The sequence below is a fragment of the Rhinoraja longicauda genome, chromosome 4, assembly GCF_053455715.1.
Source record: "Rhinoraja longicauda isolate Sanriku21f chromosome 4, sRhiLon1.1, whole genome shotgun sequence".
NCBI classification, from domain to species: Eukaryota; Metazoa; Chordata; class Chondrichthyes; order Rajiformes; family Arhynchobatidae; genus Rhinoraja; species Rhinoraja longicauda.
Window position 1 is genome coordinate 66,888,544 of NC_135956.1, and position 27,866 is coordinate 66,916,409.

At 47.4% G+C, this 27,866-nt stretch overlaps 1 protein-coding gene across 5 annotated transcripts in view; it reads right to left on the reverse strand.

Moving 5' to 3' along the window:
- Positions 1-27,866, reverse strand: part of LOC144592814 (arf-GAP with GTPase, ANK repeat and PH domain-containing protein 3-like) — a 301,655-nt gene that overhangs the window by 155,266 nt on the left and 118,523 nt on the right. Inside the window, exon 1 of one of the 5 annotated variants that reach the window (XM_078397928.1) lies at positions 24,047-24,402. The exons of the other annotated variants lie outside the window; for them this stretch is intronic. The gene's annotated coding sequence lies outside the window, so the exon portion shown is untranslated. Of the gene's footprint in view, positions 1-24,046; positions 24,403-27,866 lie in introns of those variants that run through there. 5 annotated transcript variants of the gene reach the window in all.

Here is a 27,866-nt window from a genome sequence, read left to right on the forward strand (position 1 = left end):
ACAGGTCTTAATGGGATAAGCCCATGTCCACCAGAACTGCACCAATTGTTAAACAATATAAAAGATAGAACTGTAGAGCACAGGAACTGAATCTCAAGAAAATGATGGAAAGATTCAGCAGGTTAAGCTGTGTCTATGGAGGAAAAAAACTTTTCAGAAGTGTGCCTATATTGGCAGCCTATGGAACCAGCTGCCAGAGGAAAGGTTCCAACCCAAAACGTCAACTGTCTATGTTCTCCAGAGATGCTGCATGACGCATTGAATTATTCCAGGACTTTGTGGGGTTTTTTTTTAACTAGCATCTGCAGTTCCTAGTGTGTGCCAGAGGAAGTAGTTGTGGCAGATGTAATAAAGACATTTAGATGACACTAGACCAAGTGGACCCGTTGGGCCCAAACCTCTCCTGCATTGGTGCAGCACCCTCTCCTCCCCCACTCCCCGCCCCCACCCCTCCCTCCCCTCTCCCCTTATCCTCCCCGCCTCTCTCCCTCCTACCACCTCCTTCCCTAGGAGATAGATTTAAACTTTAAAATGTGAATAACTTTTAAAATATAACACCGATTTCAATTAAACTTCTTCCATTAGCACCACGGTGAGTAAGGTGGGCCTAAAATTGTCGTGCTATCGTGTACTGTTTTGGCTGTAATTCAGGAACGAACAAACAAACAAACAAACAAGAGTTTTAGCATATAGATTTGGACTTGTACCTGAAAAGGTTTAGGGGCATATGGGTCAAACGTGAGAAAATGGGACTAGCATTGGTGGGGCATCTTGGTCAGCATGGATGAGTTGGATTGGAGGATCTTTTTCGGATTGCATGACTCGATGAATGGTTTTGTGCAGTACAGCAAAGTGCGATTTTTCAGAAAGAGCAGGCCATGTTTATTCGCCGCTTCTCCGTTAGGATAGTTTGTCTGTTTGTTTTTATGTTATGATTGTTTATGTAAAGCGCTTTGAGCTTCCGGAAAGGCGCTATATAAAATAAATGCTTATTATTATTATTATTATTATATCCAGCGATGCCTGCCATGTAGCTCTGATGTCATAACCTGGCCAGGAAGGGTAAAGGTGACAGATTTCTACACCCGAGGGGCAACAATAAAACACATGGGGTCATTGTGAGCATTTGCGATACTTTTGCTAAGATTTTTCTTCTTTGTATAATTTCACACTATTATCTGGATGGTATTGATTGGGGACTACATGATTCACTATTTTCTCATGCTTTTAATGGAGATTCTGAACATTTCAACATTTTATGTGTGGGGGCAGCGGTAGAGTTGCTGCCTTACAGCGCCAGAGACCTGGGTTTGATCCTGGCTAGGGGCGCTGTCTATACAGAGTTTGTACGTTCTCCCCGTGACCGTGTGGGTTTTCTTTGGGTGTTCCGGTTTCCTCCCACACTTTATGGGGTTGTAGGTTAATTGGCTTGGGTAAGATTGTAATTGTCCCCAGTGTGTAGGGTAGTGCTAGTGCGTGAGGTGGTCGCTGGTTGGCGCAGACTTGGTGGGTCGAATGGCCTATTTACGCGCTGTATCTCTAAAGTCTAAAGAAAATGTTTAAAGCAAACAAGGACAAAATATAGGACTCGAAGATAGACACAAAAAGCTGGAGTAACTCAGCGGGACAGGCAGCATCTCTGGAGAGAAGGAATGGGTGACGTTTCCGGTCGAGACCCTTCTTCAGACTCAGTCTGAAAAAAGGTCTCGAACCGAAACGTCAACCATTCCTTCTCTCCAGAGACGCTGCCTGTCCCGCTGAGTTACTCCAGCCTTTTGTGTCTATCTTCGGTTTAAACCAGCACCTGCAGTTCCTTCTTACACCATATAGGACTCACTTGGTAACATTTAAAACCTAATGAAAATGTACCAACGCTGTTAAAATCAGTGACAAAAACACCAGTGGGAGCCACTTCAAATTCTGAGGACAGAAGTTAAAATAGAGAACAGATTGGCATTAAGCAGCACAGGAAGCAGGACAGGCATTCCTGACCGCAATGTTCCACTGATGAGGAGATGTGGTGCAGGGCAACAGGAGCAGTGCCTGGCCTAGGGGCAGATTCACCAAATACCCACTGCTCACTGTCTGGCATTTACTCTGATGTAAAAATCTGAATCAAAAGAGATTCGGCAGGCTGAACAAATGGGCAAGTGTTGAATGCTCTCCTCCCATCACGACAGAGACTCGCACACACAATACTTTCCAGTTCGACTGCATTGCACAACCTTCAATCAGACATTTCACTGTATTATTAATTATATTTCATTGCCTTGCAGCCATTCAGACATGATGTAGAAAGGTAGACACAAAATGTTGGAGTAATTCAGGACAGGCAGCATCTGCAGTTCTTTCCTACACATGATTTAGAAAGTTGTCTAGTTTGTACAGCTGGAAGAAGCGGGGAAGCAGTAGTTAGAGGCTAGGCAAGCTCAGAGTCTGCAGTGGATAAAGGCATAACGAGAAACGCAAGCTTGCATGTTGGTACCATACAGGCTCTTTTACCACACATACTTCACAAAGAGCCCTCGAGTCCTGATCATTCATTAAATTCCAGAGTAACTCAGCAGGTCAGGCAGCATCTTAGGAGAGAAGGAATGGGTGACGTTTCGGGTCGAGACCCTTCCTCAGTCTGAAGAGGGGTCTCGACCCGAAACGTCACCCATTCCTTCTCTCCTGAGATGCTGCCTGACCTGCCGAGTTACTCCAGCATTTTGTGATACCTTCGATTTGTACCAGCATCTGCAGTTATTTTCCTACACTATTCATTAAATTCCACTTCCCTTCTCCAACAGGGATCGAGGAGCAGCAGCTGATGAAAATGGAAAATTAAACCCTTTTATTTCTGTGATGAACATTGTGCAATCTCTTCTGATTCAGATTTTTCATGGCGTGAGGGTTGGTGTGTGGGCCAGGGTTTGTTGCTCCGCCCCCATTGCCTGGCAGTTTCCCTTTGATTCCCTGCAGTTGTCCTGGCACAAAGTGAACGCTCAAAGTCTTTTGCCCAGGATAGAGAATTCTGTCTGAAGAAGGGTCTCGACCCGAAACGTCACCCATTCCTTCTCTCCAGAGATGCTGCCTGGCCCGCTGAGTTACTCCAGCTTTTTGTGTCTATCTAGAGGATTCTCAAACGACAGGGCATACGCCTATGGTGAAAGGGGAGAGATTTAAGAGGGGATTGGGGGTGGTGCAGACGCCCCTCAAACAAGGGAAGGGATATCACCCCAGGGAGCCACATGTGTGGCAAGGTTGCCGGGTATAATAATACTTCTGAAAACTTCCAAATACAACATTACGTAATGAATAGCCACTGAGAACTTCTTCACAGTTCTTGTTTTGTATACATTTTGTGTTCTGAAATAAGTTTATTTTGATTTTAAAAAAAAGATTTAAGAGGGTCCTCAGGGGCAACTTTTTTTGCTCAGAAAGTAGTTTGAAGATATGTGGTGTGCGTTTTCCTGGCTAGCGTCTTTGACATGTGGGCAATGAGTATGAAGCACATTATTTTTGTGTGCTTCAGTAAATGATTCCACGATGACTTAGAGCTAGACTTCCAAAGATGTGTTTTCTCAAATGTAATCTGGTTACTGCAGCTCGATTACCGAGGTTGAGAAGACCTTTGTTCCGGAGTGTTGTTGACAATTCCCCATTAGCCCTGAAGATTATAAGAAGATAACTGCAAATGCTGGTACAAATCGACGGTATTTATTCACAAAATGCTGGAGTAACTCAGCAGGTCAGGCAGCATCTCGGGAGAGAAGGAATGGGTGACGTTTCGGGTCGAGACCCTTCTTCAGACATGTCAGGGAGGCGGGACAAAGGAAGGATATATGTGGAGACAGGAAGATAGAGGGAGATCTGGGAAGGAGGAGGGGACGGGAGGGACAGAGGAATTATCTAAAGTTGGAGAAGTCGATGTTCATACCACTGGGCTGCAAACTGCCCAGGCGAAATATGAGGTGCTGTTCCTCCAATTTCTGGTGGGCCTCACTATGGCACTGGAGGAGGCCCATGACAGAAAGGTCAGACTGGGAATGGGAGGGGGAGTTGAAGTGCTCGGAGATCAGTTTGGTTAATGCGGATCGAGCGCAGTTGTTCAGCTTGGTTTCGCCGATGTAAATAAGTTGACATCTAGAGCAGTGGATGCAATAGATGAGGTTGGAGGAGGTGCAGGTGAACCTTTGTCTCACCTGAAGATTAGTTCCACTCCACTGGGGGAAAACTACAGCGAAGTGTGGAGTTACAGAATGAAAGACTGAAGAAAGAACCAATGTAACATCAAAGCCCTGGTTCGAAGAAGGGTCTCGACCCGAAACATCGCCCATTCCTTCTCTCCTGTGATGCTGCCTGACCTGCTGAGTTACTCCAGCATTTCGTGAATAAATACCTTTGAAGCCCTGGTTTATCGCTCTTCTTAAAGGAGGCTCCCAGACAAGCCGACAGAAACGGCCATGTCCACAGCTTCTGGACTACCCTGAAATCCACCACAATTACTGCTTGAAGAAACTTTTGGTTTCTCCACCAAAATTCCAGGAGATCTTTGGAGCTAATTAACTGCAAGTGCAGGGATATCTGGATTGGAAACTCTGCCATACCTCAAAGGAAGCAAGACAGGTCCACTAGCACCTGAAGACCAGGATAGCAGAAAACCAGAAAACTATTCTGTTTATCATGTATCTGTACACTGTGAATGGTTCGTTGTAATCATGTATAGTCTTTCCGCTGACTGGTTAGCACACAACAAAAAACATTTCACTACACCTCGGTACATGTGACAATAAGCTAAACTAAATTAAAGGAGAGATTAGCCTTAAGCAGCACAGGAAGCAGGACGCGCATTCCTGACTGCACTGTTCCACTGATGAGGAGATGTGGTGCAGGGTGGAAGGAGCGGTGGCAGGAGTGGTAGCAAGGAGTGAAGAGTACAGAGGGCCAGAAAGCACTGATAGTCGACAAATGCCTGTGTGTAAATATCACCAACACATTCTCCTGGTCCAACCACATTGACGCTACAGCCAAAAGAGCACACACAACACCTCTACTTTTTCAGAAGACTAAGGAAGTTCGTTCGGCGTGTCTCCAGTAACGCCCACCAATTTCTACAGATGCACCGCAGAAGGCATCCTATCAAGATGCATCACAGCTTGGCTTGGCAACAACTCTGCCCAAGATCGCAAGAAATTGCTGAGTAGTGGATGTAGCCCAGTCCATCACACAGACCAGACTCCCCACCATCAACTCCATCCACACGGACTGTCTCGGGAAAGCAGCCAACATAATCAAGGACTTCTCACACCCCAGTCATTCCCTCTCCCCCTCCTCTCCAATCGAGCAGAAGATACAAAAGCTTGAAAATCATACCACCAGACTCAGGAAGAGCTTCTTCCCGGTTGGTATCTGACTACTGAATAAAACTCTTGTGAACGGAGAGTGAAGTCCCGATTTCCCAACCCACCTCATTGCGGCACAACGCACTATTTTGTAATCTGCACCTTCTCTGCAGGTGTGACACTATATTCTGCACCCTGGTATTTTTTCTCTTTGCACTACCTGTTGTACTTGTGTATGGTATGATTGCATTCATGTACTGAATGAGTTGACTGGATAGCACGCAGACAAAGCTTTGCACTGTATCTTGGTACACATGACAATAACAAACCAATACCAATATGCACATTCTTTAGCACTGTTATAGCTATTTCTGGCCCAAAAAGCCAAGCTGCCAGTCCGAATAACATCCATGAATAACAGGGTGAACTTATCAAGGACAGAAAGGCAGTCAGTGCCCACTGCAGGGAACTGAAGAGCACTGTCCATGCAAAAAAACATATTGAACAACATCATGAACTGGGCTTGCCTGAATTAAACCACTGTTCTGCTTTCCTTGCTTCAGGAAGGATGCCATTAAGCTGGAAAGGGCACAGCAAAGATTCACAAGGATGCAAGCAGATCTGGAAAGTTTGAGTAATAAGGAGATGCTGAAAATACTGCTCAGTTCAGTTTATTGTCATGTGTACCGAGTTACAGTGAAAAGCCTTTGTTGCGTGCTAACCAGTCAGCGGAAAGACAATACAACTGAGTCAGTGTAACAGATACATGATTAGGGAATACTGGGACTGTGTTCCCTGGAGTGGAGGTGGTGGAGGGGTTTATTAAATTATACAGGGATTACGTAGATTAAATAAACGTAGTCTCATTCCCTAGGGCGGTAATCCCAAAACTAGGGGACATAGATTAAAGGTAAATGGAAAGATTTAAAGGGGCCCCGAGAGCTAGGTTTTTCCACCAAAAAGGGTGATGGGTGCGTGTGGAACGAGCTACCAGAGGAAGGGGCAGAGGCTGGTATAATTACAATGTTTAATGGACTTTTGGATAGGTTGACGGAGAGGAAAGGGTCAGAGGAATGTGGTCCAATGCAGGTAAGAGGGACGAGCTCAAATTAGCACCTTGTTCGGCATGCACAAATTGGACCCAAAGGCCTGTTTCTGAGCTGCATAACTATGTCTCTATGAAGGTTGACTAAAGCTTATGGTAGGAGAGAGATGAGAAGGAAAGTTTAACGAGGCATTGGTAGATGGAAGTTAATCCTGGCAAGTGTGAGGTAATGCATTATGGAAAGTCAAATCAGGATAGGATAGCTACAGTAAAAAGTAGACCACTAAGAAGTGTTGAACAGAAAAGACCACGAGATCTCACTAGCTCTCCACTCTCGCTGACCACATGGCCAATAAGAACACCCACATCAGGCTGTCAGTGACTCTATCTAGGAGTGCAGTTCAGCATTCAACACCATCATCCTTTCCAAACTTATTACCAAAGTCAGAGAGCTGGGTCCTTGCTCATCCCTCGGCAACTGGATCCTCAGCTTCCTCGCCAGTAGACCATAATCAGTAACAACTAGCTACAACATTTTCTCCCTTCTTTCCATCAGTGAGGGACTCAAGAACTCATTCCCAGTCCCCTGCTCTACTCTTTCTATAGCCATGACTGTGTAGGCAGCTACAACACCATCTTTAAATCCCCTGATGATACCATTGTTGCTGGATCAGAGAGATTGAATAGGCTGGGCTTATTCACACCCAGGCCACCCCCTCTTCTCCCCTCTCCCATCAGGCAAATGGTGTAGGTGAAAATGCACACCCCCAGATTCAGGGACAATTTCTTCCTAGCTGTTATCAGGCAACTGGATCATCCTACCACAACCAGAGAGCAGTGCTGATCTACTGATCTCTTTGGTGACCCTCAGACTATAGATCCTTGATCGGACTTTGCTAGCTTTACCATGCACTAAACGTTATTCCCTTATCATGTATCTATACACTGTAAATGGAATGATTGTAATCATGTATCGTCTTTCTGCTGACTGGTCAGCATGCAACAAAGCTTTTCACTGCACCTCGGTACACGGGATGAAGGAGGATGAGGGGGTGACCTAATCGAAGTACATAAGATATGGGGCATAGATAGAGTAGATAATCAAAATCTTTTTCCCCATAGTAGGGCTATCAAACGTGAGAGAAAGGAGTTTAAAGGGAAGCTGGGGAATAATTGTTTTGTACATAGACGGTGTTGTTAACTGGAACTCACTGCCCGAGGAAATGATGAAATCAGATAGCATCAACACAACAAAGAGGCATGTACATGGGCACTTGGATGGGTAATGGCATGGAAGGATATGGTTGAATGGGATCGGTGAAGATGTGCAAAGAGGGTGGAACAGCCTGTCTGCCTAGGTACCCAGGGTTTGATGGCTCCTCACTGCTGTGGCAGGCAAGAGAACAAAATGCTGGGCACCTTTATTCAAAAAAAGTAAATAAGTTGTCAGGTAAGGAAAGGCCTAAAAGTCTAATGTCAATGGAAGAAATTGGGAAATGTTCTGAGGAGCAGGATTAACCTACACCTGGAATGCCAAGGACTGATCAGATATGGTCATGTTGGCTGTGTAAAGATGTATGTATCTGATCAATTTGTTGGATTTTTTCAAAGGGTTAGTTGCCAGTTTGCAGACAGTGTGATTTACATCGCTTTTATGCTCCCTGGATTCACTTCCGGAGATTTCATCTCACTGGAGACTGCCATTTTGATCTGGCCCACAATATCATTACCTTCGTCCAAATCCACGTGTCCTGGATACCCGCCAGATTTATTTCTTTGTCTCGGCGTTCATCCAAACTGGGATTCTCTCTGGAGCTAGTGCGGGACCCAAAATGATGCTGGCATTGGTTATTTTATTTTCCGGTGAAGGTCTTTAATTATAATTTTGGGTTTAACCTAGTTGGGTTAGACTTAAGACAGTATTTCAGTTGAAATGATTTCAGTAAACCCCCCAACAGGGTCCCATAGGGGATACTGTTCCTTCAGACTCGAGTCATAAATTCATTATTAGTTCATAAGTTCTAGGAGCAGAATTAGGCCACTCGCCCATCAAGTCTACTCTTCCATTCAATCGTGGCCGATCTATCTTTCCCCCTCAACCCCATTCTCCTGCCTTCTCCCCATAACCCCTGACACCCATAGTCTGTAGGATACAGGGTAAATCGTTATCAGACGTGTATTAGCAGTAGGGGGAGGGGGAACAGAGGATGATAAATTCAATGGGCTGTTGTGACGGGAGGTCATTGACCCTAAAACATTCTCTCTCTCTCACATTCTCTCTCTCTCACATTCTCTCTCTCTCTCTCACATTCTCTCCCTCCCCCTCTCCCTCCCCCTCTCCCTCCCCAGAAACTGCCTTACCTGCTAAGTATTCCCAGTAATTTAGGATTATATTTCAAATTGCCACCATTACCAGTATTTGCTTAAAGTTACAATTTAAAAGTGTTTTTCTATAAAATTCATCTAAAAATAAGAATTTCACAAAGAACACAAACCTCATCAAAGGATCCAATTCCAGCATTGGAATTCAGGACAAAGAAACCAAACTATGCAATGTTAACCAAGAATCACACCACTTAATAACATTGCAAAACACACCCTCCAAATTGTTATATGTTCCCATGTTAGGTTTGGGTTGATTATTGTCACATGTACCGAGCGAGGTACAGTGAAATGTTTCGTTTTGCATGTTATCTAATCAAATCAGATATACCATACATAAATGCAATCAAGTCAAACTCAAGTACAATAAGCAGAGCAAAGGGGAGGGTGCAGAGTGCAGAATATAGTTCTCAGCATTGTAGCACACATCTTGCAGCACTGGAATATGGTATGGACCCCAAACTGTGCTACATTATCCGAGGATGTCAAGGCTCGAGTACAGTGTAAATACACACTTCATTATTTGCAATATTGACTATCAATCACAGCACTGGGCAGTGTTGCAGAGCAGAGGAATTGTGGAGAACAAACACATAGTTCCCTGAGAGTGGCGTCGCAGATAGATAGAGTGGAGAAGAAGGCTTTTGGCCCTTCATCAGCCAGGAAATTGAGGATTGGTCTCGACCCGAAATGTCACCCATTCCTTCTCTCCAGAGATGCTGCCTGTCCCGCCCGCTGAGTTACTCCAGCTTTTTGTGTCTATGCTGGAAAGAGTGCAGAGAAGACTTACAAGGATGTTGCCAGGACTTAAGGCCTGGGCTATGGGGAGAGGTTGGGAAGGCTAGAACCTCATTCCTTGGAGCACAGGAGGTGGAGGCATGATCTTATAGAGGTGGGATCATAAGGGAATAGATAGGGTGAATGCACACTCTTCCTTCCACTAGGAGAATAGATAACTAGAGGGCATAGCTGTAAGGTGAGAGAGGAATGTTTTAATAGGAACCGGAGCTGCAACCTGTTCACACAGAGTGCGGTGGGTACATGGAACGAGCTGCCAGGGGAGACAGCTGAGGCAGGCCCAATAACAACATTTAAAAGACATTCAGGTTCATGGATAGGAAACCTTTAGTAGGATATGGGCCAAATACAACAAATGGGACTTAGATGGAGCATCTTGGTTGTCATGGATGACTTGAACTGAAGGATCTGTTTCCGTGCTGAAAGACTATTACACTGGCATAGAACACAGACATATATTTTCATTGCACCTTAGTTTAGTTTAGAGATAAAGCGCTGAAACAGGCCCTTCGGCCTTCCGAGTCCATGCTGACTTGTGACCCCCGCACACTAACACTATCCGACACACACTAGGGGCAATTTACAATTTGACCAAACAAATGAACGTACAAACTTATACATCTTTGGAGTGTGGGAAGAAACCAGAGCACCCAGAGAAAACCCACGCGGTCAGGGGGAGAACCTATAAAGTCTGTACAGACAGCACCCAGAGTCAGGGTCGAATCCAGGTCTCTGGCGCTGTAAGGTAGCAACTCTACTGATGCGCCACCGTGCCGTACCTATACCACACCGCCCGTGTGCATAAGACAACAAGCTCAACTTGACCACAAACGGTGTGAGGTTAACCTGCAGCACTGGATACTGAGATCATTCACCCTAAACACTGCATCATTGACCAAAGATCCCTGCAATGAAGTTGAGACCTGTGAACCCAAAGACCACACAACCAAAGAACCCATTGCCCACCGATCACAGCCCTGAAACACAACCGACACTAAATTGCAGAATCTTTAGTTCTGCGATGCGGGAAGAGTCAAAGACACCAAGCTGTACAATATTAACCAAAGATCACAGCACTGAAATAGAAAGTTACGAAAGTTCCACAATCCTCAGTTAAAGGATGGCATCCTGTACAAAATTAACCAAGATTATAGCATTGGAATTTAGAAAAGTGAATCGAATTGTGCAATGTTAATTTAGGGTTGTAATACTGGAACAGAACCGAACTGTTCTCAAGCTGTTAAATATTAACCAGAGCGCACAGCAATGAGAAACAGCACAGGCATGAGCACATCCACACCATTAACGCTGCCCACACTGCAATATTATCCGCGGATTGTCACACTGGAAGGCAGTGCAGGCACAGAGCCCAAAGCGTGCGACCGAGTCGAGTACAAACACTGACATCAAACTCTGCAACTTTAACTGAAGGATCACCACATTGGAATTCACAACAGCCAACCCTGACCGTGCAAGGCTCATCTAGAACTGCACCACTGGAGTGAAGAGCGCAATACTGACCCTCAGCTGTTAAATATCAACAGGGAATCACTGGAATTGATTCCAGTGATTCCTGTGGAATACAGTGCAGTGGAATAGAGTACTATTCCAGTAGTAATAGTGGAATACAGTGCACTAACCCCCAAACCCTGCCATGTTGACAACAATTACAGTGCAAACACAACCCCAAATGCAGTAATATCTCACTAAGCTTTGCAACAGTCAAATATGGAGACTTAGACCCCAGACTCTGCAATAACAATCAGCAATCGCTGCAGTCAGAGACACGGCCCAATCTGTGTGAAATCTCGCACAGAGGCCAGTGCTGGAATACTGTGGAGAGCGCAGACGGAGGATCCCACGATCAGTGCAAGCGATCACCCCAAACTGCAACATTGACCATGGCTCACAGCACTGGAATACCACACAGACATGGAGCGCAGTCTGAGCAACAGTAACTCAGCACACCAGGTGTGGATAAGGAGCACAACAATGACCTCAAACACTGCAAAATGAAGCAAGAATCGCAACACTGGGGTTCAGAACTGTGAACCCAAACTATGTAATGTAAGCACAGCACGGCACTGACCCCAAAGTACAACGTGACTATATTCTGCCATCCTCAGTCAAAGAATAGCACGTCATTTGAGGATCCGACCATTCAAGAGTCATAAAGCTCACAAACAGGCCCTTTGGTTCAACTCGTCCATGATGCCCCATCTGTTGTCCCATTTGCCTGCGCCTATATCCCATTAAACCTTCCCTATCCATGTACCTTTCCAAAGTCTTTTAAGAGTTGACAGAAGAAACTGCAGACGTTGGAATCTTGAGCAAAAAACCAAGTGCTGGAGGAACTGGCGCATCAGCCAGCATCTGTGGAGGAATAGACAGGCGACATTTTGGGTCGACTTCTCAAAAGGGATCCTGACCCAAAGTGTCATCTGCCCATTCCCTCCACAGATGCTGCCATGAAACTGGCTTGTCAAAAGCATTTTTTAACAATGCCCCTTTATTTTTCCTTCCTCTCCCAGCGGCCCATTTAATGGACTGCAAAAAACTCCAAAAGTGGCTGCTTGCCATGGCTGGTAATTACTGGCAGAGAGAGGAGTCGAGTGTGGGTTTTACTCGAGGGGATAGCTGTTTCAGAAACACTAGAGGCCTGGACGAATAATGGACTGAGTTCAAATCCCAGCACGCGAGCTGGGAACTACACTTCCATATTTCACATGACATCAGAGGAGGCCTTTCGGCCGATCAAGTCTATAAGCTACGATGGCTCAGAATGATCCCATGCATCTACTAATGCTGCAATGCTGACAACTATATTCTGCACTCTGTATCTTCCCCTATTGTACTCGGGGTTGACTTGTATTTATGTGTAGGATTATCTGACTTGATTGGGTAGCATGCAAAACAAAGTTTTTAAGTGTTCCTCAGTACATGTGACAATAATAAACCTAAACCTATTTTGCCTGTACTTATTCTCCCCATATTTTCACAGTTCATTGATCTAGAATTAAAAAGGCACTAACATTCATGATCAATCTATCATGGACCATAAGATTAGGGATTACTGTAAAATCTACCTGCTTCACTAATATCCTTCAGGAAGCAAATCTCCATTGCTACATCGGAACCACCCCGAACAGTGCTGTGGAATGATCTAGTAAACCACACAAAATGCATTAAAGCTACATTAAAGCTGGGTAAGAACAAAAGTGACCTGGCTTCTACCTAGGTACTAGATCAGCCGACAATGGGAACTCCATGCTCAGTTGTTCCTGTAAGTCTGTGAAAATGTGGGAATGTGTTACCGTGAACACAGTGGCGCAGCAGTGGAATTGCTGCCTTACAGCTCCAGAGATTCGGGTTCAATCTTGACTACGGGTGTTGTCTGTACAGAGTTTGTATGTTCTTCCCGTGACCTGCGTGGGGTTTTCTCCGGATGCTCCAGTTTCTTCCCAAACTCGAAAGACGTACAGGTTTGTAGCCTCATTGGCTTCTGTAAATTATCCCTAGTACGTGTAGGACAGTGTTAGTGTGCGGGGATCGGTGGTTGGATATGCATGGATATGCATGGATATACAGGATCTGTGGGTTGTTTCCACATTGTATCTCTAAACTAAACTAAATCTTCAAGTCAGGTCTAGTTTAATACATACAAGTACAGTGAGGTACAGGTACAATGAAAACCATGCTTGCAGCAACAATACAACTCAGATAGATTCAGATAATGCACAGAAATTCTACATTAAAAAGAAAAAGTGTGCAACAAATAAGACATGAATTTGAAATACGTGCCATTTGGCCCACATCCCTCTGAACCCTTTCATCTCAATGTACCATATAAATGTAATTTGAACATTGTTGTAGTACCCATCTCGACATCTTCCTCTAGCAGTTCGTTCCATATACACATATTACAGTACAGCATGGGAACAGCCATTTGGCTCACAATGTCTGTGCCAAACATTATGCCAAAACAAACTTATCTGCCTGTACATGATCCATATCCCCACATTCCCTGCCTAACCATGTGCCTGTCTAAATGTCTCTTCAGCGCCACTATTGTATCCGCCTCCACCACCATCCTGACAGCAGGTTCCAGGCACCCACCACCCTCTGTGCAAAAACACTTGCCTGCATATTTCCTTCAAACTCTGCCCCTCTCACCAAAAAGCCATTCGGGGAAAAAGGTTCTGACTGTCTATCATATCTATGCCTCACATAATTTTATATACTTCTATCGGTTCTCTCCGCAACCTCCAGCGTTCCAGAGAAAACAACCCAAACCTATCCAACCTCTCCCTGGAGCTAAAGCCCCTTATATAAAGCATCCTTCTAGTAAACCTCCTCTGCACACTTTCCATAGCCTCTACATCCTCCCTACTCATCACTTTCCTGGTTGAAAAAACTTGCCTCTCTTCCACCATTGAAATCTGTCCCCTGTCACCTTAAATCTATGCCTTCTAGTTTTTGGACTCTCCTGCCCTGATCTAACAGCAAACCCCACCCCAAAATCCTACCAGAGAATAGAAAACCAGGACTCAAAATATATGAGAGACACAAGAGATTTCAGATACTGAAAGATAGTATTTTGTTCAAATATGTTATTTGCTTTCAGTATAGCCTGGTAAAACAATATTTAATGCATGCCTTAGGTCAGGCAGCTTGTCCTGCTAAGTTACTCTAGCATTTTATGTCTATCTCCGGTATAAATCAGCATCTTCCTACACAGCACTTCTCACAGTGTGGGACTGACGATCTTATGCTCCAGAGTATAAGACAACAGGCGAACTTCCCCTGAGAGGCATCACTACCCAGCTGGGTTTTACTGACAATCTGCCAGCTCCCCTGGCGTTTCTTTTCCTGATATCGGCATTCTGCTGGTTAGAAACACACAATTACATTTCTAAATCTTTGCCCTATGTTCGCTGTCCCTGGACTGACAAGTCAGGACCCCAAAGAAATGCACTGTAAAGTTGGGGTACTAAAACTGTTCCCGTCATTTCAAAGTTGTTCCCTTTTCCTCAGCCCTGTGCTCCTGGCACACTGTCAGCCACAAGCAGGCTCAGTATATCCACTGGCTCAGCAGACAGAGTCTGCAGCAGTCTGTTCAGCTGTGTGCTTCCTCGGTGCAGTGGGGTGGCATTAATCTCAGACAGACACCACAGGCAACAATTTCAGTGAAGATTTTCAGTCAAGAACAAGTTCAAACACACTTATTGCTCAGCAGGGACCCACCCAAAGGCACGACGGTCGGCGGGAACGGGAGGGAGCTGGAGACGTCAGACGCGAGGAGCTAGGGCCGGTCGGGGGGGTGAACCGGGGTAATGCCTGCAGTGCCATCAAGGTTGGCTGCAGGAGGCGACCTTGGGACACAAAGATGGCCGGATCAGGAGAGGGACTTTGGTTTGCGGGAACTGTTCCAGTAACTCCAGGGTGTGGGCCAACCAGACTTTTGAAATGGCGTCAAAATGTGGCGTCGCCAGCATGTGTATTAAATGCAAAAGGAATTTCCCAGCAGTTGCACATGTGACAAATAATGCACCCTTGAACCTTTGAACATTTCTCAACCAGAAATGCTCCTTCCAACCATTCCATCTCATCGGTATGTTTCTGTCTGAACCAACAAACATTACCCTCACAGGAGGAGGGAAGTTCCACCCGTAGAATTTAAACTAATGCTCCTGCACTGGGAGCACTGAGGGAATGCTGCACTTCATTGACAATATGACAATGAAACATTCCTGACTCTCTTGACCAAGGAAGGGCAATAGTTGTGAGCATCAACGTCAGATGGGCAGTGGTCTGTTGGAGGGAAAATACCAATGAAGGATAACGCTCGAGGCATTAACTTGATGGAATGCAGTCCGCATTGTGCTATAGAGAATCATAGTCATACAGCATGAAAAACAGGCCCTTCGGCCCAATTTGTACACACCGACAACATGCCCTATCTACTAGTCCCACCTGCCTGCGTTTGGCCCATATTCCTCTAAACCTACCCTACCCATGTACCTGTCAAAATGTTTCTTAAACTTTGCAACAGTACCGAAATTAAAGACACGAATTTGTTCTGTATCTCCATATCACCGTCAATATCTCTCGTTTCCCTTTCCCCGGACTCTCAGTCTGAGAAAGGGTCTCGACCCGAAACATCATTTATTCCTTTTCGGCAGAGATGCTGCCTGACCCGCTGAGTTACTCCAGCTTTTCATGTCTATCTTCGGTGTAAACCACCATCTGCAGTTCCTTCCTACAGCACCTGCAATCTCTCCGCACAAAACCTCCCAACGCTGAGGCCCTGGTGACTCGCAGTCCGCTACAGTGGGCCGCTGCATGCTCACATGCCCGACATCACAGCCCTGAAACACACACTGTTCCGAGCTCCGTCATAAAAGGGATTACAGGGGATAGACAGAGGAAAAGATCAAAGGAAGTGCTCAAAACCTTTGCAACATGCCCAGTTTAGATTTTTAGATTTAGAAATACAGCGCGGAAACAGGCCCTTCGGCCCACCGAGTCCGCGCCGCCCAGCAATCCCCGCACATTAACACTATCCTACACACACTAGAGACAATTTTTACATTTACCCAGTCAATTAACCTACATACCTGTACGTCTTCGGAGTGTGGGAGGAAACCGAAGATCTCGGAGAAAACCCACGCAGGTCACGGGGAGAACGTACATACTCCGTACAGACAGCGCCCGTAGTCAGGATCGAACCTGAGTCTTCGGCGCTGCATTCGCTGTAAGGCAGTTACCGACTCCCAGGAATCTCTGGCCCACGCGGCACTCACAGAGTGGAGAAGTGTTGAGAACCTGACTGAGGTTGTACGGTGGGGAGCTCTGGTTAGAGGGCATTGTGAACGCTCTGTCCTTAAACCTACGGAATTGACCTTGCTGTGGTGGAGTTGACCTGTGGAACGCAAACTGCCCAACGCAAGAGTTGCTGTATAAGATGTTGGTGAGGCCGCACTTGGAGTATGTATTCTGTTTTGGTCACTCTGCTGTAGGAAAGATGCCACTGAGCTGGAAAGAGGGCAGAGAAGATTTACGATGATGTTGCCAGGACTAGTCGCCCTGAGCAATAGAGAGAGGTTGAGCAGGCAAGGACATTATTCCTTGGAGCGCAGGAGGATGAGGGGTGGTCTATTTGAGGTGCATAAATCATAAGGGGAACAGATAGGGTGAATGCACAGTCTTTTTCTCAAAGGAGAGTCAAGAACTAGAGGGCACAGGTTTAAGGTAAGAGGGAAAGTTTTAACAGGGACATGGGCGGCAACTTTTTCCGCGCAGAAGGTGGTGGGTGTATGGAACGAGCTGCCAGAGAGGGAGAGGCTGACACAATAACAACACTTTAAAGATACTTGAACAGGTACATGGATAGGAAAAGTACAGAAGGATATGGGTCACATGCAGACAATTAGGACTTGCTTAGATGTGGCATCTTGGCCAGCACGGACAAGTTGGGCAGAAGGGCCTGATTCCACGATGAATGGTTCTTTGTCTCTCGGGTTCTAACATGAAATCCATTCATCGGGAGCACAAAGTGGTGCAAAGAGTTCTCCAGCTCTCACTGTGGCTTCACTCAACAGAGTGGAAGCAAGTAGTTGGTTATTCCAAGGGACTGCCGAAGAAGACAGTTGCAGAATAACCAGTGATTACACAAGCCATCGTAATCAGCTCCACAATGCTCAACCCCAGCCTCTGTCTCTCCTCCTGTTGTGTGAGGCTTTTGGATGGGCACATGGATATGCAGGAATGGAGGGATATGGATCCTGTGTAGACAGAGGAGGAAATTAAACTTGAAATCACACTTGGCACATATATAGTTGAAGGGCCTATTTCTGAGCTGTACTGTTCTAGAAGAAAGAAACAAAAAGTTGGGGTGACTCAGTGGGTCAGGCAACCACCTCCAGTCACATCACTGCAGTGAGTAAAAACAAACAGTCTTTGCATGGTGCATATTTTCAGAGCAAAGAGAATAAAGACAAGTGATATGGTGTAATAAAAATCCGACTCATGCCTGAACAGAATATTTACACAGATTACTAATGGATGAGAGGTTGTGAAAAAGCTGTCTTCACTCTGGAGAGCAGTCAGTTAAACGGTGGATGGATTGTTAAACACGGTCCCTTTGCATTCCACAGAGCAGCGCGGCCACAGCAAGGTCACTTCCTCCAGCGTAAGGACAGAAGGCTTTGCAATCTCCTCACCACATAACCCGCATCAGAATACCAATCAAACTCCACAACAACTTTAACACTCACGCTTTTTATAGTCACACTTCCCACATCACAGAACAAGTTCTGCAGATCTCAATGAAAGGCTTTTGGAGACTGAATCCCCGTGTTACACATCATGAAAAGCAGAAAATAAAAACAAGGACACAGGCCAGGACAACACATAAAGAAGCCAGTGCACACACACACACACACACACACACACAGACGCACACACACACAGAAGCAGGTGCACACACACGCAATAACTGCTTGGCTCAAGAAAAGACCCCTGAAATAGAATTAGCCCAGCTTGTCAGCTGCTAAGGTTGCGGAGGCAATTCTACAGCAAAATTCCACAGCATCGTAAAGCTAATCACAGCCTTTGTCGGCAAATTCCAAAGGCGAGGTGCAAGTGATGCCCTTGTCAGTGAAGCCCTGGCAAGACTGAAATCAATGAGCATCAGGGGGAATGTTGCACTTCACGGAGCCACACGATGCCAGCCCCAGGGCACAGCACAGGAGCTCCCCAAGGCCATTGTTAGATCCAACTAGCTTCAGCTGCCTCAACAACGGCTGGCCTCCCATCACAAGGTGCAAGTGAGGGTACTTGCAGATGTTTGTACAGCTTACCATCCTGCTCAGAGTGCCCCAGGAAATGAGACAGGCCATTTCTGCCATCTTGAGTTGATGAAGGGGGACCCCAATGAAACTTACAGAATTGTCAAAGGTCTGGATAGAGTGGATGTGAGTCTAGGACAAGGGGGCATAACCTCAGAATAAAAGGACGTACCTTTAGCAAGGAGATGAGGAGGAACTGCTTTAGTCAGAGGGTAGTGAATCTGTGGAATTCATTGCCACAGACGGCTGTGGAGGCTGACAATGGATATTTTTAATGTGGAGATTGACAGATTCTTGATCAGTACTGGTGTCAGGGGTTCTAGGGGGAAGGCAGGGGAATGGGGTTAAGAGGGAAAGATTGATCAGCCATGAATGAATGGCGGAGTAGACGATGGGCTGAATAGCCTAATTCTGCTCCTATCACTTCTGAGCTTATGCTCTGCATAAGCAACAATGGGCAGCATTTAGGGAGCGGGAAGGACTCCCAATGGCAGGAGCACAGAGCCTTCACAGGCCAAGGCAGAGGCTATGGTGCAGAGCATCACACTGAGTGCTCAGAGGTGAGAGCTCAGTAATATGGTGTAATGGCAACAACTTGCCCCTCAATGCTGCAATATGGAGGAGCTGTCAGTGACTTCAGGAAATGCAGTGGTGTACACTCCCCTGTCTGCTTCAATGGGAGCACGTCAGGAACTTCAAGGTCCACGATGTAATCACCTATAATCTCCCTTGGACCAACCACATTGAAGCTACAGCCAAGAAAGCCCACCAACGCCTCGATTTCCTTAGCAGACTAATGAAGTTCAGCATTTCCCCACTGACTCTTACCAATTTCTACAGATGCACCATAGAAAACAACCTATTGGGTTGACCAGAACAAAGAGAGATCAAAGGGGGACCTGGCATCGGCGGGGGTGGGGGGGTCGAGATCAAAGAGGGGCCAGTGGGGACTTTTATGAATTTACTTTGTAACTTTGAAGGCACCCTAAAATGTGGCGACATGTGTATGGTATGCAAAACAAAGAATTTCACTGTAACATCACATGTGATAATAAAGTACCAATCAATCAATCACAGCTCGGTTTGACAACAGCTCTGCCCAAGACCGCAAGAAAGTGCAGAGAATCACACAAGCTTGCCTCCCCCCTCACCTCTCATCCCATCAACTTCAACTGCACTTCACGCTGCCTCGGGAAAGCTGCCAACAGAATAATCAAGGAGCACTCACACCCCAGTCATTCCCTCTTCTACCCTCTTCCGTTGGGCTGTGGATATAAAAGATAGAAAGCATGTACCACCAGATTAAAGAACAGCTTCTTTCCTGCTGTTAACAGATGCTTGGGTTGACCTCCCATGTGCACAGGCTGTATTCCTGACCTTCCTATCCACCTAGATGCAGACCTTACACTTTTTCTTACTCTGTTCTTCCTCTGCAGCTGTAACCTTATATTCTACACTCCGTTTATGTTCTCTTTTTCACTTCGTGCTGTACTCATGCATGGTAAGATTTGCCAGATAACAAGCAAAACAAAGTTTTCCACGGTATCCTGTACACAGGACAGTAGCAAACCAATAACAATGCCAACACCAGAGGAACAGGCAGACAGGATGCTGATAAAAAAAGAAAGCTGAGAATAAGAAAGTTGTCTCCAACAGTTTTGCCTCTTTTGAATCATCAGAGGCAAAAGATGGTTCAGCTTTCCTGAATCAAGTTTCCAAACGATTTAGTTTAGAGATACAGTGTGGAAACAGGCCCTTTGGCCCACTGAGTCCGCACCGACCAGCGATCCCCACACACGAACATCCTACACACACAATTTTACCAAGCCAATTACCCTACAAACCTGCAGTGCGGGAGGAACCCAGAGCACCGAGTGCAAGCCCACACGGTCACGGGGAGAACGTACAAACTCGTACAGACAGCACCCGCAGTCAGGATTGAACTCAGGTCTCTAGAGCTGCAAGGAGCTCTGGAGCAACTCTACCGCTGCACCATTGCGCCGCATTTGTAGGAAAGCTGATCTTGAAAGTCTCTTTAAAATTAATACCAAGCCTAACCAGCTCTGGTAGAATTAAGTTTGCCCAGCCCCCCCGCTGTGTACAGAGACAGGGTCAGCAGGACAAGAGTTACTGGGTAGCTTTTTAGCCAAGGATGGGAGATAAGAGCATCGTAAGAGGTGTTTGCATTTCAGTCCAGTCAGTGGACGAGGCAGAGTTCACCCGGCATAAACAGGCACGAACAGAACCCGACCTAAAACCCACCCCAATTTACCCTATCCCTGATATATCCACATAGTTTCACGAGGAACTAAGTACATGGGCAGTGCCAGTTTGATGTTCCTCCCTCCCTCCCTCCCTCGTCTTACTGCTGCTCCCTCCCATGTTCCACACTTCACCTAGCCTCACAGTCACCCGCACTTGACACAGCGAGGACCTCCAGTCTGAAGAAGGGTCTCAACCCGAATCGTAACCTGTTCCTTTTCTCCAGAGATGCTGCCTGACCTGCTGAGTTACTCCAGCTTCTTGTGTCTGCTGTGGGCATAAAGACTTTCTCACGCTCAGCCAAGAGACAAAGGTAAACTCCCTCCCTTGCGAATGAATAAATAGTAGTGTGTCAGGCCCACTCTGCACAAAGGATTGCCACCTTTCAGTCTCACTGGTCATTAACAAGATGCTCAGGTGTTGTTCCAGTATTAACCCGTTGGTGTGACTCTAGGGGAAAGGCTGGCTCTCTTCCTGATAGGACTACAGGTCCACAGACCAAACCCACACAACCGCTCCCCTGATCTGGACACAAACACACAGCTCACCACTGAACCAGGCAACTCCCTGCTCTCGGGATGAACACATCAGCTGCGGTGAGGGTTCAGCGAGAAACATCAATTGGGGACTGATCTCCACGCTTCAGAATACGGAAGGAGTTAAATGTAACTGGGAGCTCCAGCTTCCATGTTAGAAAGGTTAAAGTTGCTTTGGAAAAGAAAATGCAATAATGTGTGAGGAATGTTTTATAAGTATGGGAAAGACTAAGAAACTGTAACAGAGAGATGGGCCATTGTGGCAGCTACACAGCCTCATGCCAACCAGCCAGAGTCTCAAATTCTAATACAACAGGCACAATTAGTCACAGAGTCATGCAGCACAGAAACAGTCCATTCAGCCCAAATCATCCTTTCTGATCACCTACTCGGCCCATTTTCCCACTCCTGGCCAATTTCTCGCTGATCATTTTTTTATCCATGTACCTGTCCAGATATCGTATAAATGTTGCTATTGTGTCTGCCTCAACCACGTAATCTGGCAGCTTGATACATATACCCACTACCTCTGAGTGAAAAAGGTACCCCTCAGGTTCCTAATGAATCTTTCCCCTCTCACTTTAAACCAATGTCCTCTGGTTCTCGATTCCCCTACTCTGGGTAAAAGACTGTGCATTTACCCTATCTATTCCCCTCATGATTTTGTACACCTTGAGAAGATCACCCCTCAGCCTCCTGTGCTCCAAGGAATAAAGTTCTAGCCTGCCCAACCTCTCGTTATAGATCCGGCTCCCAAGTCCTGGCAACATGCTCGTAAATCTTCTCTCCACACTTTGCACACTTCCCAGCTTAACAACATCCTTCCTCTAGCAGGTTGGCTAAACCTGAACACAATCCTCCACACGTAGCTGGAAGTTGATGAAGGCTGGGAATGATTTCAGGTTGCTGCAAGACTGTACAGCCAGTGACGTTCCCCAGCTCCTCCCTTCCCCTTTAGCCTCTGACTCACAAATACTCCTCCAACTTAGACTCTATGGTTACACCCTGGCCTTTGGTGCAGCAAGGGTTACTTAAACAACCTCAACACTCCTTCCCAACCCATTCATCAGTGCATCCCCGCCCCTGGGCTGATAAACCTCTGTGGAGAGCCAGAACCCAAGATACCGACAGCAATTTTCAGTTCAGGAATAACCAAATCCTGGTTAAAAATCCACTGTTCCTTAAAGTGTACTGTAATGGCTATATTTAAGAGGGAGTTAGATGTGGCCCTTTTTGCTAAAGGGATCAGGGGGTATGGAGAGAAGGCAGGTACAGGCCACTGAGCTGGATGATGAGCCATGATCATATTGAATGGCGGTGCAGGCTCGAAGGGCGAATGGCCTACTCCTGCACCTATTTTCTATGTTTCTAAAGCAGGCAGTTTTCTGAAAGTGGCAGAACCAATGTGTGAACCCCCCAAATCCCACAATATTGCCTTAAATCCAAACCAATCGAAGGCACAAAATGCTAGAGTAACTCAGCGGGTCTGGTACATCTCTGGAGAAAGGGAATAGATGATGTTTCGGGTCGAGATGAAGGGTCTTGACCCAGGACGTCACCTATTCCTTTTCTCCAGAGATGCTGCCAGACCCATTGAGTTACTCCAACGTTTTGTGTCAGTCTTTGGTGTAAACCAGCATCTGCAGTTCCTTCTTAACCAATCAAAGACACGTCTATGTCCAACGTCCAGGAAGGATTAGGCAAAAAATGCTGGTGTAACTCAGTAGGACAGGCAGCATATCTGGAGAGAAGGAATGGGTGACGTTTCTGGTCAAGACCCTTCCTCAGACCCTTATCCAGGAAGGATTGACTAGGAAGAATAGCTTCTTCCCAGCAATTGTCAGGCTCTTGAACACAGTACACTAACTTCAACCAGGAACCTCGATGGACTGTCTTTGGTTGCACTCAGGACCACGAGTTTCTTTGTTCTAGTATTGTAGTTATTAATGTTTTAATTTTTTGTTTGTTTATTATATATTAACCGTGTATTGCAATTACAGGCCTGTAATGTTGCTGCTAGTACGAGTTACATTGTTCTGCTGTCGGTACATATGACTATTAAACACACTACGCATGTTGAGGCACAGCAAATGAGTCAATGCACAGCTACACCACATCATCAGTTAGTTGAAGTTCGGTTGAAGGCGGCCCCCAAAATCCAATTGACTTTATCACCTGGACCTGGCCACGTGATTGGGTTAATGATGAGCGTTTGACGGCATTGGGCCGGGTCTCGCTGGAGTTTAATTGGATGAGGGGAGACCTCATTGAAACGTACCGTATAGTGAAAAGCCTGGATAGAGTGGACATGGAGAGGATGTTTCGACGCGTGGGAAAGTCTAAGACCAGTGGCCATAGCCTCAGAATAAAAAGCCATACCTTTAGAAAGGAGACGACGATGGATTTATTGAGTCAGGGGATGGTGAATCTGTGGAATTCATTCCCACTGACGGCTGTGGAGGCCAAGACAATTGATATTTTTGTGGAGATAGAGCTTTTAAGGATAGTGAAGTCAGGGGGTATGGGGAGAAGGCAGGAATGGGGTACTGATTGAGAATGATCAGCCATGATCGCATTGAATGGTGGTGCTGGCTCGAAGGGCCGAATGGCCTCCTCCTGCACTTATTGTCTATTGAGATTGACAAATTCCTGATTAGTACGGTTGTCAGGGGTTATGGGGCGAAGGCAGGAGAATGGGGTTGAGAGGGAGAGATAGATCAGCCATGATTGAATGGCGGACTAGACGATGGGCCAAATGGGATAATTCTGCTCCTAGAACCTATGAACTTATTTACAGGATATTTGCACCCAGCTCCACACAAGCAGTACCGCCTTTGCACAGTTTACCTTCTGACGATGGCGAGGGGATTTCACTGCCGGCCTGATGGTGATGGTTCTCTTCAACACCAGCGTTGGACTGACCACTCCGACTCCGACTCCGATTCAGGTTACCTCCCTCCGTCGGGGATGTCCACCCATTGCTCCGTCTCTCTGGACTCAGCCCCTGGGTTTTCTGCGGCTCTTTGGTGCCAAAGAAGGGCTTCTTGCGGAAGTGTGCGGTCAGAAGTTTCCACCAGCTGCTTTCCTCAGAGTTGCCTTTGGGGGAAGGTGTAGAGTTGGCTTTGGGAGCCGTGACCTTGCCTGGTAAAGGAGGCTCCAGCCGGCTGCTGCCGGGAGTCCGCTGTGTGGGGGAGCCTGCAGCAGGCAGTCCTTGTGTAAAGGTGTTGCCAATACTCTGTGTCCTGACCCTGGCCCCCTCCCCCTCCCCCTCCCTCCTCACCTCCGGCCCCTTCCTCAGCCGCAGACTCAAGCTTCTCCTCAGCGACTTGAACAACACCGTGGAGCTCTGGGGCTTGTGGTCACTCGCTTGCTCCTTCAGCCTGGCTCCCTTGGCCGGAGAGCCGGCCCATCGGTGGCTGGAGAACCGGTAGCCGGTCCGGGGGAAGCGGAGACTCTCGGCCCTGCAGAGACCGCTGGCCGGGACGTGGGCCTCGCCTTGTGGAGCCGCTTGGCTGCTGTCAAGGAGACTCATACTGACCGGTCTGTGTAGCTCCCTGGTCCCGCCGTGAGCCGCCCCCATCGCCGCCTGTGACCGCTCCCCTTCACACAGCCACTCGGCGCCCATGGCCCGTCTCACATTCGCCTCCAGCTCGGGGGCTGATGCTTCCCAGTGCAGGGCAGGGCCACAGATACTCCTGGGTCGCCGGGCTGTGTCGCCCACCGGCTCCGGTGCCGGCGGAGAGAGGGTGCTGCCACTCGGCCGCTCTCCGAAGGGGTGGTCGCCACTGGCACTGGTACCACTGGCACTCGCCCCCTGGCTCTCCGCCAGCCGCCGGAGTTTCACCTGCAGTTCCCCGGCCATGTCCACCTGCCCGGCCGGCCGGCAGCAGCGACATTTGGCTGCAGTGAGTGTACTCTGAGCTTGGAGCATCTCCTACTCCTACCCCTACCCCGGCCGGAGCTCAGCCCCTGGACTCAGGGAGCCGCCTCATCCCTCCAGCCCCCAGCCCTGTGCCGGCCAGACCAGCGCACAGCCCCTGGGACCTGGTGCATCCGAGGCCGGGCAGGCTCCGCCAGCATCTTCCGCTCTCAGCCCAGTCGCTGGGTGCTGCTGTCTCCCGGCTGAAAGGAAAACATTCTTCTCTGCCTGAGTCACCCTCGGAAGCTGCAGCCAAACTGCTCCGGTCCGTCTCTGCGTGGGGTGGGTGGGTCAGGGGGGAGCTCCCAGCACCAGTCTGCCCCAAGCCAGGCTCTCTCTCCCACCTTGCCCTTCAAAGTCCCAGCGTCCCAGCACCCAGCGGTCTCTCCGCTCAGCTCTGTGGGACTCACGGCGCTGCATGCGATAAGTTCTTCCCTCGGTACAGCAGCCAGCTTTGCAGCGAGAGCCTCCGGCTGCAAGCCTCCTGTTGCAGCTTGCACCTAGCACTGCGACATACCAGCTCCCTCTGTCTCAGACCTGAACGTGATTAGTTCAGAAATACTCACACACTGTGCCTGCATCTTGCACTTTATCAACACATAGCGAGGGGGAAAACACGGAGTGGATATCTCTCAATCCGCTGCCTGTTCACACCCGCTACAGGAATCCGTCCCGCTGAGTTATTCCAGCATTTTGTGTCTTATCTTCGGAGTAAACTCGCAGCTACAATTCCTTTCGACACAACAGACTGAGACAGGGCAGTGACGTTGCTCAGGCCAAACGTGGGGCTCGGAGTTCAGTTTTGGTCATCCTGCTGTTGCAAAGATGCCTTTAAGCTGGAAATAGTGCAGAGAATATTTACGAGGATATTGCCAGGACTCAAGGGCTTCAGATATCGGGAGAGGTTGGGACTCTATTTCTTGTAGTGCAGGAGGATGAAGGGTGATCTAATGGAGGCATACCTGTATATAATCATGAAGGAATATCATGGGTGAATACACAGTCTTTTCCTCGGGGTAATGGAGTCAAGAACAGGAGGATAGACACAAAAAGCTGGAGTAACTCAGCGGGACACGCAGCATCTCTGGAGAGAAGGAACGGGTGACGTTTCGGGTCGAGACCCTTCGTCAGACTGAGTTACTCCAGCTTTATATGTCTATCTTCGAGTCCTATATTGTCCTTGTTTGCTTTAAACTTTTTCTTTAGACTTTAGAGATACAGCGCGGAAATAGGCCACTCGACCCAGCAAGTCTGCGCCAACCAGCGACCACCTCACGCACTAGCACTACCCTGCAAACCGGGGACAATTACAATCTTACCCGAGCCAATTAACCTAATAAAGTGTGGGGGGAAACCGGAACACCCAGTGAAAACCCACGCGGTCACGGGGAGAACGTACAGACTCTGTATAGACAGCGCCCCAGGCCAGGATCAAACCCAGGTCTCTGGCGCTGTGAGGCAGCAACTCTATCGCTGCCCCCACCGTGCCGCCCACAACGTGTTGAAATGTTCAGCATCCCCATTAAAAGCATGAGAAAGTAGTGAACCATGTAGAACCCTTTGCCTGCCCCACCATTCAATACCATCCGGGTAATAATGTGAAATTATACAAAGAACAGAAATCTCAGCGAAAGTGATCGCAAAAGCCATCGCAAGTGATCGCAATGACCCCATTTGTTTTACTGTTGCCCCTCAGGTGTAGAAATCTAAAAGAATGTGTGACGTTTCGGGTCGAGACCCTTCGTCGGACTGGTTAGGGGTAGGGGAAACGAGAGATATAGACGGTGATGTGGAGAGATAGAGAACAATGCATGAGATTGTTTCTGCCTGCTCCTGTCCCACGGAAATGATTTCCACATACCTTGACTCCATCCTATCCCCCCTGGTCCAATCTCTCCCGGCCCATGTCCAAGACCTCACAAGCCATTCGGTCTCTTTAATGACCGCTTTCTGAGCCCCCCACTCCTTTAAAGCCCTCCGTGTTTTCCTCCACTGCAGAACTACCCAATGTCCCTCTACTAACACTCTACTCCGCCTAGCGGAACTGGTCCTCCACCCTCAATAACTTCTCCTTTGACTCCTCCCACTTCCTCCAAGTCCAAGGCGTATCTGTGGGCACCTGTATGGGCTCCAGCTATGCCTGCCTCTTTGTAGGGTACGTTGAACAATCCCTGTTCCAGACGTACACTGACCCTATTCCCAAACTCTAGCTCCGCTACACTGATGACTGCATCAGTGCTACCATCTGCATCAATGCAGAACTCATGGACTTCATCAACTTCACCACCTATTTTCATCCTGCACATAAAGTTACTCGGACCATCTCCCACACCTCCCTCCCCTTTCTTGATCTCACCATCTCCATCACAGGAAATAGACTATTGACTGACGTCTCTTACAAACTCACTGACTGCCACAACTATCTTGACCACACTTATTCCCACCCTGCTTTCTGCAAAGACTATCCTCTATCCCATTCCTCCGTCTATGCCACATCTGCGCCCAAGATGCAGTGTTCCATACCAGGACATCCGAGATGTCCTCATTCTTTAGGGAACGGGGGTTCCCCTCTCCCAACATAGATGAGGCCCTCACTCGTGTCTCGTCGGTACCCCGCAGCTCTGCCCTTGCTCCCCCTCCCCTATTCGCAACAGAAACAGAGTCCCCCTAGTCCTTACCTTCCACCCCATCAGCCGTAGCATACAACACATAATCCTCCAAATTTCTGCCACCTTCAACGGAATCCCA